Source organism: Nannospalax galili, unplaced genomic scaffold (assembly GCF_000622305.1).
Source record: "Nannospalax galili isolate Female #2095 unplaced genomic scaffold, S.galili_v1.0 scaffold488, whole genome shotgun sequence".
Lineage (NCBI taxonomy): Eukaryota > Metazoa > Chordata > Mammalia > Rodentia > Spalacidae > Nannospalax > Nannospalax galili.
The window spans coordinates 3,739,653-3,749,945 of record NW_008360316.1 but is presented as its reverse complement, the minus strand read 5'-3'; positions in this window follow the sequence as shown (position 1 = coordinate 3,749,945).

The window sequence follows — 10,293 nt, the reverse complement described above, 5'->3', positions numbered from 1 at the left end:
ATGTTGGGAAAAAAAATGAAATACCTTGATGAATGCTGTAAGAACTCTGCATTTTGATAGAAAACTCTGTTTAAAATGTTGATTTAGATTTACTTGCTAAGCTTGCCTGTTCTGCCTGATTTGTATCTACCACACATGGATGATTAACCTAGTTGAAATGCTAAGAATTGAAGTGCTGTAAACCTCCTTCCTGGACCCTGGACCCCAGACTCAGTTGCTTTACAATGTGTCCTGTAGGCCTGTTTGCACATACCAGATAACCGATAAGGAACAAAGAGAAGGAAGTTGCACCAGGCTTACACCAGATCTAGCCTTCCTGGAAAAGATGTTTAACCGAAACTATAGCTTTTAGAAGATGTTTGATCAAAGTGTCTGCTGAGGAATGCTTTTTGTGTAATGACTATGTGGGCCTATATAATCTGTATCTGAAACTGAATGGGGGTCGATCGTTCTGACCAGACTTGCATGTCTTGGGAAACCGGTCGACCCCAGCCGGCTGGAAAGTAAAGACTCTGCTTGATTTTTACATCTCCAATCCCGTGTATTTGTTATCTGGAGGGGACCCATCGAGTCACGGACCCTAACAGTGGCCCCTGCCTTCTTTTCTAGGGTTGGAGTAGGGAATTTCCTTTTGATTACGTGTGACATTCTTATGTGTCTAGGTTTTTGTCTTCCTGTAAACAGAATTCTTCCCTCACTCCTCCTTCCTTCTCTCCTCCCTTCCCCTCCCCTTTTACCTTAATTCTCGTTTCCTGCATCCCCACAGCGGTACCTAGAATCTGGAACCAGAGACACAGAACCCAAACGTCCTGTTCTCATGTCCCACATTCAGCTTGTTTGTGGGTGGTCAGTTATCTTAGTTAAAATGGAGTTAGGCTGGGCTTGGTGGCACATGCCTTTGATCTCAGCTCTTGGGAGGCAGAGACTGGTGGTTCTCTCTGAGATTGAGGTTAACCTAGTCTACATATCGAGTTCTAGGCCAGCTGGGGCTACAGGGAGACCCTGTCTCAAAAAACAAAAACAAAGAACAAAAAAAAAGAAGAAGAAAAGGAAGGAAGGAAGGAAGGAAGGAAGGAAGGAAGGAAGGAAGGAGGGAAGGAAAAAGGATGGATTTCTGGGGCTAGAGATACGGTTCAGTGGTGAAGAACACTGTTGCTCTTGCAAAGGACTGGGGTTCCATTCCCAGGATCCACATAACATCTTTTAACTGCCTGTAACTCCAGTTCCAGGAGATCTGACACCCTCTTCTGGCCTCCTTAGGTATCAGGCATGCACATGGTACACATACATACATGTAGTCACTCACACACACACACACACACACACACACAAACACATAAAACTAACCAACTAAATCTTTAAAAAAAAATTGTCTAGGGGTAGTGGCACAAACCTCCCCTCCCAGAGCTCATGAGGCTGAGGCAGGAGGACTGCCATGAGTTCGAGGCAAGCCTGGGCTATGTAGTGAGCCTCTGTCTCAAAACACTGAAAAAAGAGAACTTTGTTGCATGGTTTTGTACACATATCAAAACAAGAATAAAGAAACAAGGGAACAATCCATAAATGTACATATTTTCTTTTCCGTTCCTGGGGTCCTCTTCTCAGACATGGCCACTGCTACTGACTAAGCTGTCCCATGGGCGTGCCTGTCACTTGACGCAGCGCCAGGCAGGCAGCTGTGACCAGGCACATGCAGCAAATCACTCTTCTCCCATGAGAAGTTAAGTCTGCAACATTTACGATCAGTACACATTCAACTTCATTCAGCTTTGGGAGGAAAATTACAGAGCTGACTTCTCAGTGGGTCACAGTCCTTGTCTATGAACTAGAACTTGTTCTTTGCCAGTTGCCTAACAGAGAGAGAGAGAGAGAGAGAGAGAGAGAGAGAGAGAGAGAGAATGCTCTACTTGGTACATGTGATGCATGACAGACGCAGATTTTGAATATCCCCAAGCTGGATTCTGCAGTCTGAGGCCGCTCTGTAAAAATCCCAGCTGTGAGCTATAGGGATCCTCTTTCCACCTCAGGTCAACACAGTGCAGTTCGGTAGCACAGCACTTCTCTGGCGGGTATTAAGTGAAGAAAACATAGCATGCTGCAAGCTTGTTGCTTCATCCCAGGCTCTCTAACAACTTCCCAGTCAAGCATACATGTTGATGGCACTAAGTGTCTCCAGCCATGGCCTGTGGTCATGGTCCACACGTATCCCAGGAGAGAAATGAATGCAGCCCAACATACCTGTAGGTGATGTCATATCACAGTGCTAGAAGACCGGATACCCCTGGAATGAACTTCAAAGTCAAGCTTTGCTCTGCTTTACAGGTAGAAAAATGCGTTTCCATGTGGGGAGAGTCACCAGCTCAACTTGGACAGCAAAGCTTTAAGACACTGGTATTTTCTTTTCTTTTTATATTTATTTAAAAAAATTTTTATGTGTATGAGTGTATTGCCTGCATGTATGTAAGTGCACCTGTGTTGTGTAGTGCCTACAGAGGTCAGAAGAAAACGTCAGATCCGCTGGAACTGGAGTTACAGACAGTTGTTAGCTGCCATGTGGGTGCTAGGAATCGAACCTGGGTCCTCTGCAAGATCAATTAGTGCTCTTAACCTCTGAGCCATCTCTCCAGCTCCAGACTGATATTTTCAGGCACACCATTTCCTTGTGTTATATTTGTTTTTTTGTATTCTAGATACTTTTTAGTCCTAGATGCCTACAAAAATGATTTCTTCTACTGTAATTTCTCTTCTTCATGGAGAGAAAGACCAATAAAGATTTGGAAGTAGGAATCACTGCTGGCTTGGCTCTCCTCTTCACCTGAGCTGTCCCTGTGGGACACAGATGTCCCAGGGCCCAGTACAAAGGGAAGGTGTGCTTCCTGCCTGGGTCCTTTAAAACTTGAGATGGAGCAAGGTAAAAAGTTTTCATTCTTTTTTTTTTTTTTGGTCTTTTTTGAGACAGGGTCTCCCTGTAGCCCCAGCTGTCCTGGAACTCACTATGTAGACCAGGCTGGCCTTGAACTCACAGTGATCCTGCCTCTGCCTCCCGAATGCTGGGATTAAAGGCATGCGCCACCATGCCCAGCTGGTTCACTTATTTTTAATTTTATGTGTATGAGTGTTTCTCCTGCATGGATATAAGTGTACCCGTGTCATTCAATGCCCATAGAGGCCAGAACAGAGTGTCAGAACCCGGAAAACTAGAGTTACAGATGGTTGTGAGCTGCCATGTGGGTGCTGGGAACTGAACTTGGGTCCTCTGTGAGAGAAGTCAATGCTCATAACCACTAAGCCAGCTCCACTTAACTTTTATAAAGCTGAATTCTCAACGTTGTCCTTACTATTCCACTTGCACAGAGGGAAGCAAGGCCAGCATTGTGGTTAATCTAATCAGCAAACACAAGGTACCTGGCTATCATGTGGGCTTTAGAAATGCCAGGATGTTTTAGTGTCATACTTAACCATGGAGTTTATTTAAACCCTTGTCCCTGTGGAAAGAGTCTTTCCCCCTTCGTTAACATTTGCTTTATTTTTAAATTTTATTTGCCTGACAAATACCAACTGAGTGCTTGCTATTGGTTCCACGAAGAACAGATATAAGGTCTGTACCTTCTTGGAACTTGAGTTTTATTGGGGAAGGGGCTGTTATAAACGAGAAGCAAACTAATATGAAATGTCAGGGAGGAATAAAGACTAGAGCAGGTATGGGGATAATTGAGCGGCCAAGAAAGGCCTTTATAAGGGAAGACCTTTTCAGGGAGATGTTAGCACATAAAGGACTGCCTTTCCTGATAGCAGGCGCAGTGTTGTAAACCACAGTGACTGCGGACAGAGCATCCAGAAGCTCACAGGACAGCACACAGACTGGTGCTTTGGACCCCAGTTCCACCCCAGAAGCAGCTTCCCTACCATCTAGGACAATTTTATAGTGCTTTCTCTCCCCGTCATTAACATGTGGAGGATAAAGATTCCTAACTCACAGGAATGGTGCAAAGTTCAAAGGAGTTACACTATATGTTACACTGTATGTTACAATTGTGCCTGACACAGTAATCTCTACGCAAAGGTTAGTTATTATTATTAGAATTTAAAATGCTAAGTATAGGCCTGGAGAGATGGGTCAGCAGTTAAGAGCACGTGCTTGTAACTGGATGAGCAAGTTAAGGATGAAGATGAGAATGGAGTTTGGTTCCTAGCACCCAAGTCAGGAAGCTTAAAATCACCTATAACACCAGTTCCAGGGGCTCCCATGCCCTCTTCTGGCCTCTGTGGGCCAGAAGACACATACATACTCACACATATAAGTATAAATAAAAATAAATATTAGAAAAAAAGTGCTAAACACAAACAGCCATGTTCATAATTCTTCACAATAGCCAAAAAGATGCAAACTATCTAAAATCCATTATTGGATGAATGGACAGAGAAATGCAACGGAATAGCAATTGGCCTTTAAAAAGAAGAAAATTGAGCACATTCCATAGCATGGGTGAATTCTGAAGGACACAAGCCAGTTATAAAAAGACAAATGCAGTCGGGTGTGGTGGCACACGCCTTTAATCCCAGCACTCGGGAGGCAGAGGCAGGCAGATCTCTGTGAGTTCAAGGCCAGCCTGGTCTACATCATGAGTTCCAGGACAGCTGGGGCTACAGGGAGACCCTGTCTCAAAAAGACCAAAAAAAAAAAAAAAAAAAAGACAAATGCTTGAGCTAGTTGTATGCATATTTGTCAGTAGGTTGTTAGACTAATATGATTCCCTCTGTTTTTTTTTTTTTAACTAGCTAGGCATTATTATCTCTTTCATTGTCTAACCCTTCCACCATGGCTTCCCCATTTTCCCCATTTCTCCCTTAATAATACCCTTCTCCTATGGTCCCACCTCTCTTGAGCTCCTTCTTTCCCTTTATCCTCGAGGTCCTTGTATACCCTTCCTTCCCCTCTCCCCTTAAAATAACCCCATTTATATCCATATCTCCTTTGTTAGAACCTGTTTCCTACTATTCTCTTTCAGGTTCTTTCTTTTCCTTTACATCCCTGGTTCCTTTCCATTATCCTGGTTCCTGTAGTTATGTCAGGATACATACTCACTTATCAGGGTTTGGTTCTAGGATCCACATATGAGGGAGAACATATGTCGATTTTTTTTTCTGAGTCTGTGTTACTTCACTTAGTATAACAGTTTCTAGTTCCATCCATTTACCTGAAAATTTCATGATTTCATCTTTCTTTACTGCTGAGTAAAACTCCATCATATAAATGAACCCATGAACCACTTATCAATTGAGGGACACTTATGTTGCTTCCATCTTTTAGCTATTGTGAAAAGAGCAGCAACAAACATGGATGTACAAGTGTCTCTGCAATAGAACAAGTTCTTTGGGTATATGCCAAGGAGTGGTATAACTGGGTCAAATAGTAGGTTCATTTGTAGTTTTTTAAGAGTTCTCCACACTGCTTTCCATAGGGGTTGAACCAGTTTGCAGCCCCACCAGCAGTGGATGAGTGTTCCCCTTTCCCCACATCCTCTCCAACATTTGGTATCATTTGTTCTCTTGATCTTAGCCAGTCTGACTGGGGTAAAATGAAATCTTAAAGTGCTTTTAATTTGCATTTCCTTAATTACTAATGGTGTTGAACACTTTTTAAGATGCTTCTTAGCCATCTTTATTTCTTCTTTTGAGAATTTTCTGTTCAGCTCCCTAGCCCATCTTTTAATTGGGTTATTTCCTTTCTTGATTCTTTGTTTTTTGAGTTCGTTATGTATTCTGGATGTTAAACCTCTGTCAGATGTGTCGCTGGTGAAGATTTTCTCCCACTCTGTGGGTTTTCTCTTTACTTCCTTGGTTGCTTCTTTTGATGTACAGAAGCTTTTTAGTTTAATGAGGTCCCATTTGTTGATTCTTGACCTTGTTTCCTGAGCAATAGATGCCTGGTTTAGAAAATCTTTTCCTATACCTGTATCTTATAGGTTATTGCCAATGTTTTCTTCTAACAGTTTCAGAGTTTCAGGCTTTACATTGAGGTCTTTGATCCATTTGGAATTGACTTTTGTGCAAGGTGAAAGATAGGGGTTTAGTTTCATTCTTCTATAGGCGGAGATCCAGTTTTGTCAGCACTATTTGCTGAACATGCTGTCTTTCCTCCAGTGAATGTCCTTCGCCCCTTTGTCAACTATCAGGTGGCTGAAATTGCTTGTACTCATATTTGGGTCTTCAAAGTGTACAAGGCTCAACGTAAGACAGGCTTAGTGTGAGACTCAGATTGAGAGCCCAGGAGCTGATCTGGGTTGGACGAGTGGGTCAAGGAGTCACTTGTGTGCCCAGTTAGGACTACTCCCACTAACTGAGGAATCAACCACTTAAGTGTAAACACTTAAAGAAAAGGTAGTGGAGGAGCTGGGAAAAACTATAGTAGGTGTGGTGGCACACACCTGCAATCCCAGCACTCGGGCTCCCTGAGTGCCAGGCCAGCCTGGGTGACATGATACCCTATCACAAACAGACAAACAAATACAGACTAAATAGAAAAACTGACAGGAGAATCGGCAGGGAGCAGCAAAGTAAGGGAGCAGTAAAGTAAAGTAAGTTCTCAGAACATTGTACAAACAGGCGCTGAAGTGAGGAAGCACATCTCACACTGGTGAAGTTGCAGAGGACAACTGTGAAGGGATCTCAGGGACTGAGCTGGGCAGCACAAGAAGGGCAGGTGGGAAGGAGCAAGCCTAACCCAGCAGGGCATGCAGCTTACCCTTCAAGGAAACAGGGAGGAGCAGCTTAGTTCATTTCTGATCCATTAATAACACAATACCACAGACTGGATAGCTTATAAAGAAAGGTTTGTTTGGGCTCACAGTTCTGGCCCAAGATCAGGGGGCTGCAGGTTGGCAGGTCCCTGTGAGCACAGAGCAGCAGTACAGAGGACATGTGGGCTCTGCCCATCACTTTTCTACAGATCCATTCTTTTAATTTTTTTAAAATTTACTTCTATGAGTTTTAGTTCTGCACATATATGTGTATCTTTGTGTGGGAATTAGAATGTGAGTCCAAGTGTCCCAGGCAGTCAGTACTGGTTCCTTTTTGAGCTGGAGTTACAGGTGGTTGTACTGAACTCAGTCCTCTGCATGAGTAGCATGTGCTCTCAGCTGCTGAGCCGTATCTTCAGCCCCTACAGATCCACTCTTGAGAGAGCCACAAACCCCCATCACTGCCTGAATGAATGGATAAGTCCATCCTTGAGGGCAGAGCTCTAATTGTCCTTTAATGCCCCACCTGTTAACATCTCACAGTGGAGATCAAATTTCAATGCGTTTCAGAGGGGACAAACCACAGTGAGAACACAGTGAGGTGGTGGGGTGGTCTGCAGCAGATGGAAAGGGACACCTGATGTCTGTCCCACATGAACACACACTGGAGGATCAACTACTGGGGGATCAACTCACTCAGATCCAACTTGAACTTCATCAACAGCACATATATGTCCTTGGTTTTCCCTTTCCCTTTCTGTTGTACTCCACTGGATTTATCTAGACATGAAAATCGCAAAGACAGCTCAGTATAGTTTTACAGAGGCTAAAGAGATGAGCCCACAGTTAAGAGCACTGGGTACTCTTACAGAGGACTCAGATTCAGTTCCCAGCACCCAGATGATGACCAACAACCATCCGTAACTTTAGTTCCAGGGGATTTGATTCCCTCTTCTGGCCTCCAGGGGCATTACACACATGTGATAACGCTCATTTGAACAAAACAGACATACACATAAAAATAAATAAATAAAAAGAATAGTTTTACACATAGGTACTTAAAGAGAGACAACAGTTTGAGCAACGATTTTGGTTTTCTTTTTCAAAATAAAATTGGGGTTAGAGGTATGGTTAGTTGTAGAGGACTTGCCTAGCAATGCTAAAGCCACAGTCTCAATCCTCAGCACCAGAAAAATAAAAATGAATTTGTGCCAGCGGTTTTAGGTGTTTCTGCTTTGTTTTCTTTATGGTTAATGACAGCCATTTCCTGTGATGATAATAATAATAATAATAGTAATAATAATAATTGACAGAGAACAACTTTTTTTCTTTTGAGACACGGTCTTCCTGAAACCACAGCTGGCCTGCAACTCACTAAACCAGGCTGGCCTTGATCTCACAGAGATCCTCCCACCTCTGCCTCCTGAGTGCTGGGATTACAGGCGTGCACCACCACACCCGGCTGAGAACAACTTTTTTCTCTCTCCTATGTTTGTGTTCAATTTTTCCCTTTTCCCTAGTTAGCTCTTCTAGTGTTCTTGACTAGGCATACACACGTATGTTCTATGACGAATGAGAGGGGGACATTCGAATCTAATTACTGAGGTCCAAAGGACACACCATATGTTTCACTACCCTGAGAAAACCAGCAGTAACCAGCCATGACTAGTCAGAGAGCCTTGTTTCTTTAAGCCTGATCCTACTGGTGCACCAGAGGTAGCTGTCTTAAAGTGCATCCGGAGAGAATTTCCTTACTCATAAATTCTTCAAAGCCTTGCGATGCTAACACTTTTATTAACATAAGCACAGAGCTTCTAGGCATGCAGGTAGAAAGCCACAAAGGGAACCAAGCCAAGGACCACCTCTCTAAAGTCTGTCACAGACAACAATTTTGGCAGCAACATTGCAAACAAAGGACACCAAACCTGACAGGACACAACGCAGGGCAGCCTGTGTGGGCATGCAACAGACACCCCATGGATACTTCCTGTCGCAGAGGGCTGAGTCATGGATGCTGCCCATCTCTGATGTTGCCTATTTCTGTAGCTCCACCTAGGAGGTGATGGGGACACAGGCAAAGCACTTAGTTTCTGGGCCTCAGCCTCCTCATCTGGACATTATAGACAGTCAGAACCACTTCGCAGGGTGTTGGAAAGATTAAATCCAATAATTTAGGTATCAGTAGCAGTGGTGTCAATACATTCTACATCCTGTAGATCATTGTGGCAAGCTGAGTTTCAGCATCAGTTCTCACAGTGCGGCCTCCTGCCACTGTCCATTCCAAGGTGTCTCAGCTCTAGAAATTTAGATTGAGCCACAGAGCTTCCTTCTATTGAGGAATGATACCCCATATTCAAGTGGTTTAGGATTGGACCTAAGCGTTCAGTTCCTGAGCACCTCTCAGTCTCTTTGTTGAGCTTAAGGAGATTGCTTGTTTGGGCTCATGGCTCTGAGCCAAGGTCTAGGACCTGCACTTGCTGGTGTCCTTTGTGTTGGTGGATCCTCCAAGGGTGCACTCTGTTGGGATAGACTGCAGCTGTTTTGTTCTATCTGTTGTAAACCATTCTTTCACTCCATTGTGGCTGGAATATGGTTTTTCTCCTATGAAACTTTTTTTTGTTGTTGTTTTTTATTTGTCTGTTTGTTTGTTTTTTTTGTTTTTTTGAGACAGGGTCTCCCTGTAGCCCAGCTGTCCTGCCTCCCGAGTACTGGGATTAAAGGCATGTGCCACCACGCCTGGCCCTTTTTTTTTTTTTTCTGAGACAGGGTTTCCCGTTAGGCCCAGCTGGCCTGGAACTTACTATGTAGACCAGGTTGGCCTTGTGCTCACAGAAATCTGCCTGCCTCTGCCTCCTAAATTCTGGGATTAAAGGCATGTGTCACCACACCTGGCCTTCCACTGAGTTCTTAAATGATATGCCATTTAGATGTTACTTAAAACTCCCCAGAGAGAACTCTCCTGGCCTGCTCTCCTGCCCTCAGGCCTCTCTTGGGGTAAGTCTATCACGAAGCCCTCTGCGCCTTGACTCCCCCAGCCGTGTTCACCCTTCCATCTCCCCCGCTGTTCTCTACTCCTAGTTTGGGCCCTGTGCCATTCCTAGTCTTGGGTCCCCAGACACCTGGGGAACCAATACTGCTTCCTGATCTTTTTCACCCAGACCAACTTAGTGCCTTCCTTGGGCCCCAGGAGCACTGCTTCTGGATCTGACCCTGCCCTCCCCTCCCTCTACTTCCCTGGTCCTGCAACCCCCGCCAGCCTCTTTCTGGGGCTCCGAGGCTTACCTTTCCTCTCCCTGATCCTTTGCATCCAGTACAACCCAGCTACTCAATCCACCCCCTGGGAAATCTTGGGGCTTATTCCCACCCCATCTGCCTTTGCATTCCTGCGTGGCATGGCCACAGCCAGGGTCTCAGGTCAGTCCAATACCCAAGTTCCTGAGGCCAAAATCATTTTTAGAAGATTCCAGACCTAAGAAGAAAGTCTGAAAACTTCTGACCCACATTGGAATTGGGCCCCGGCAGAACTCCTGAAAACAAAATCAATCCAGCCACA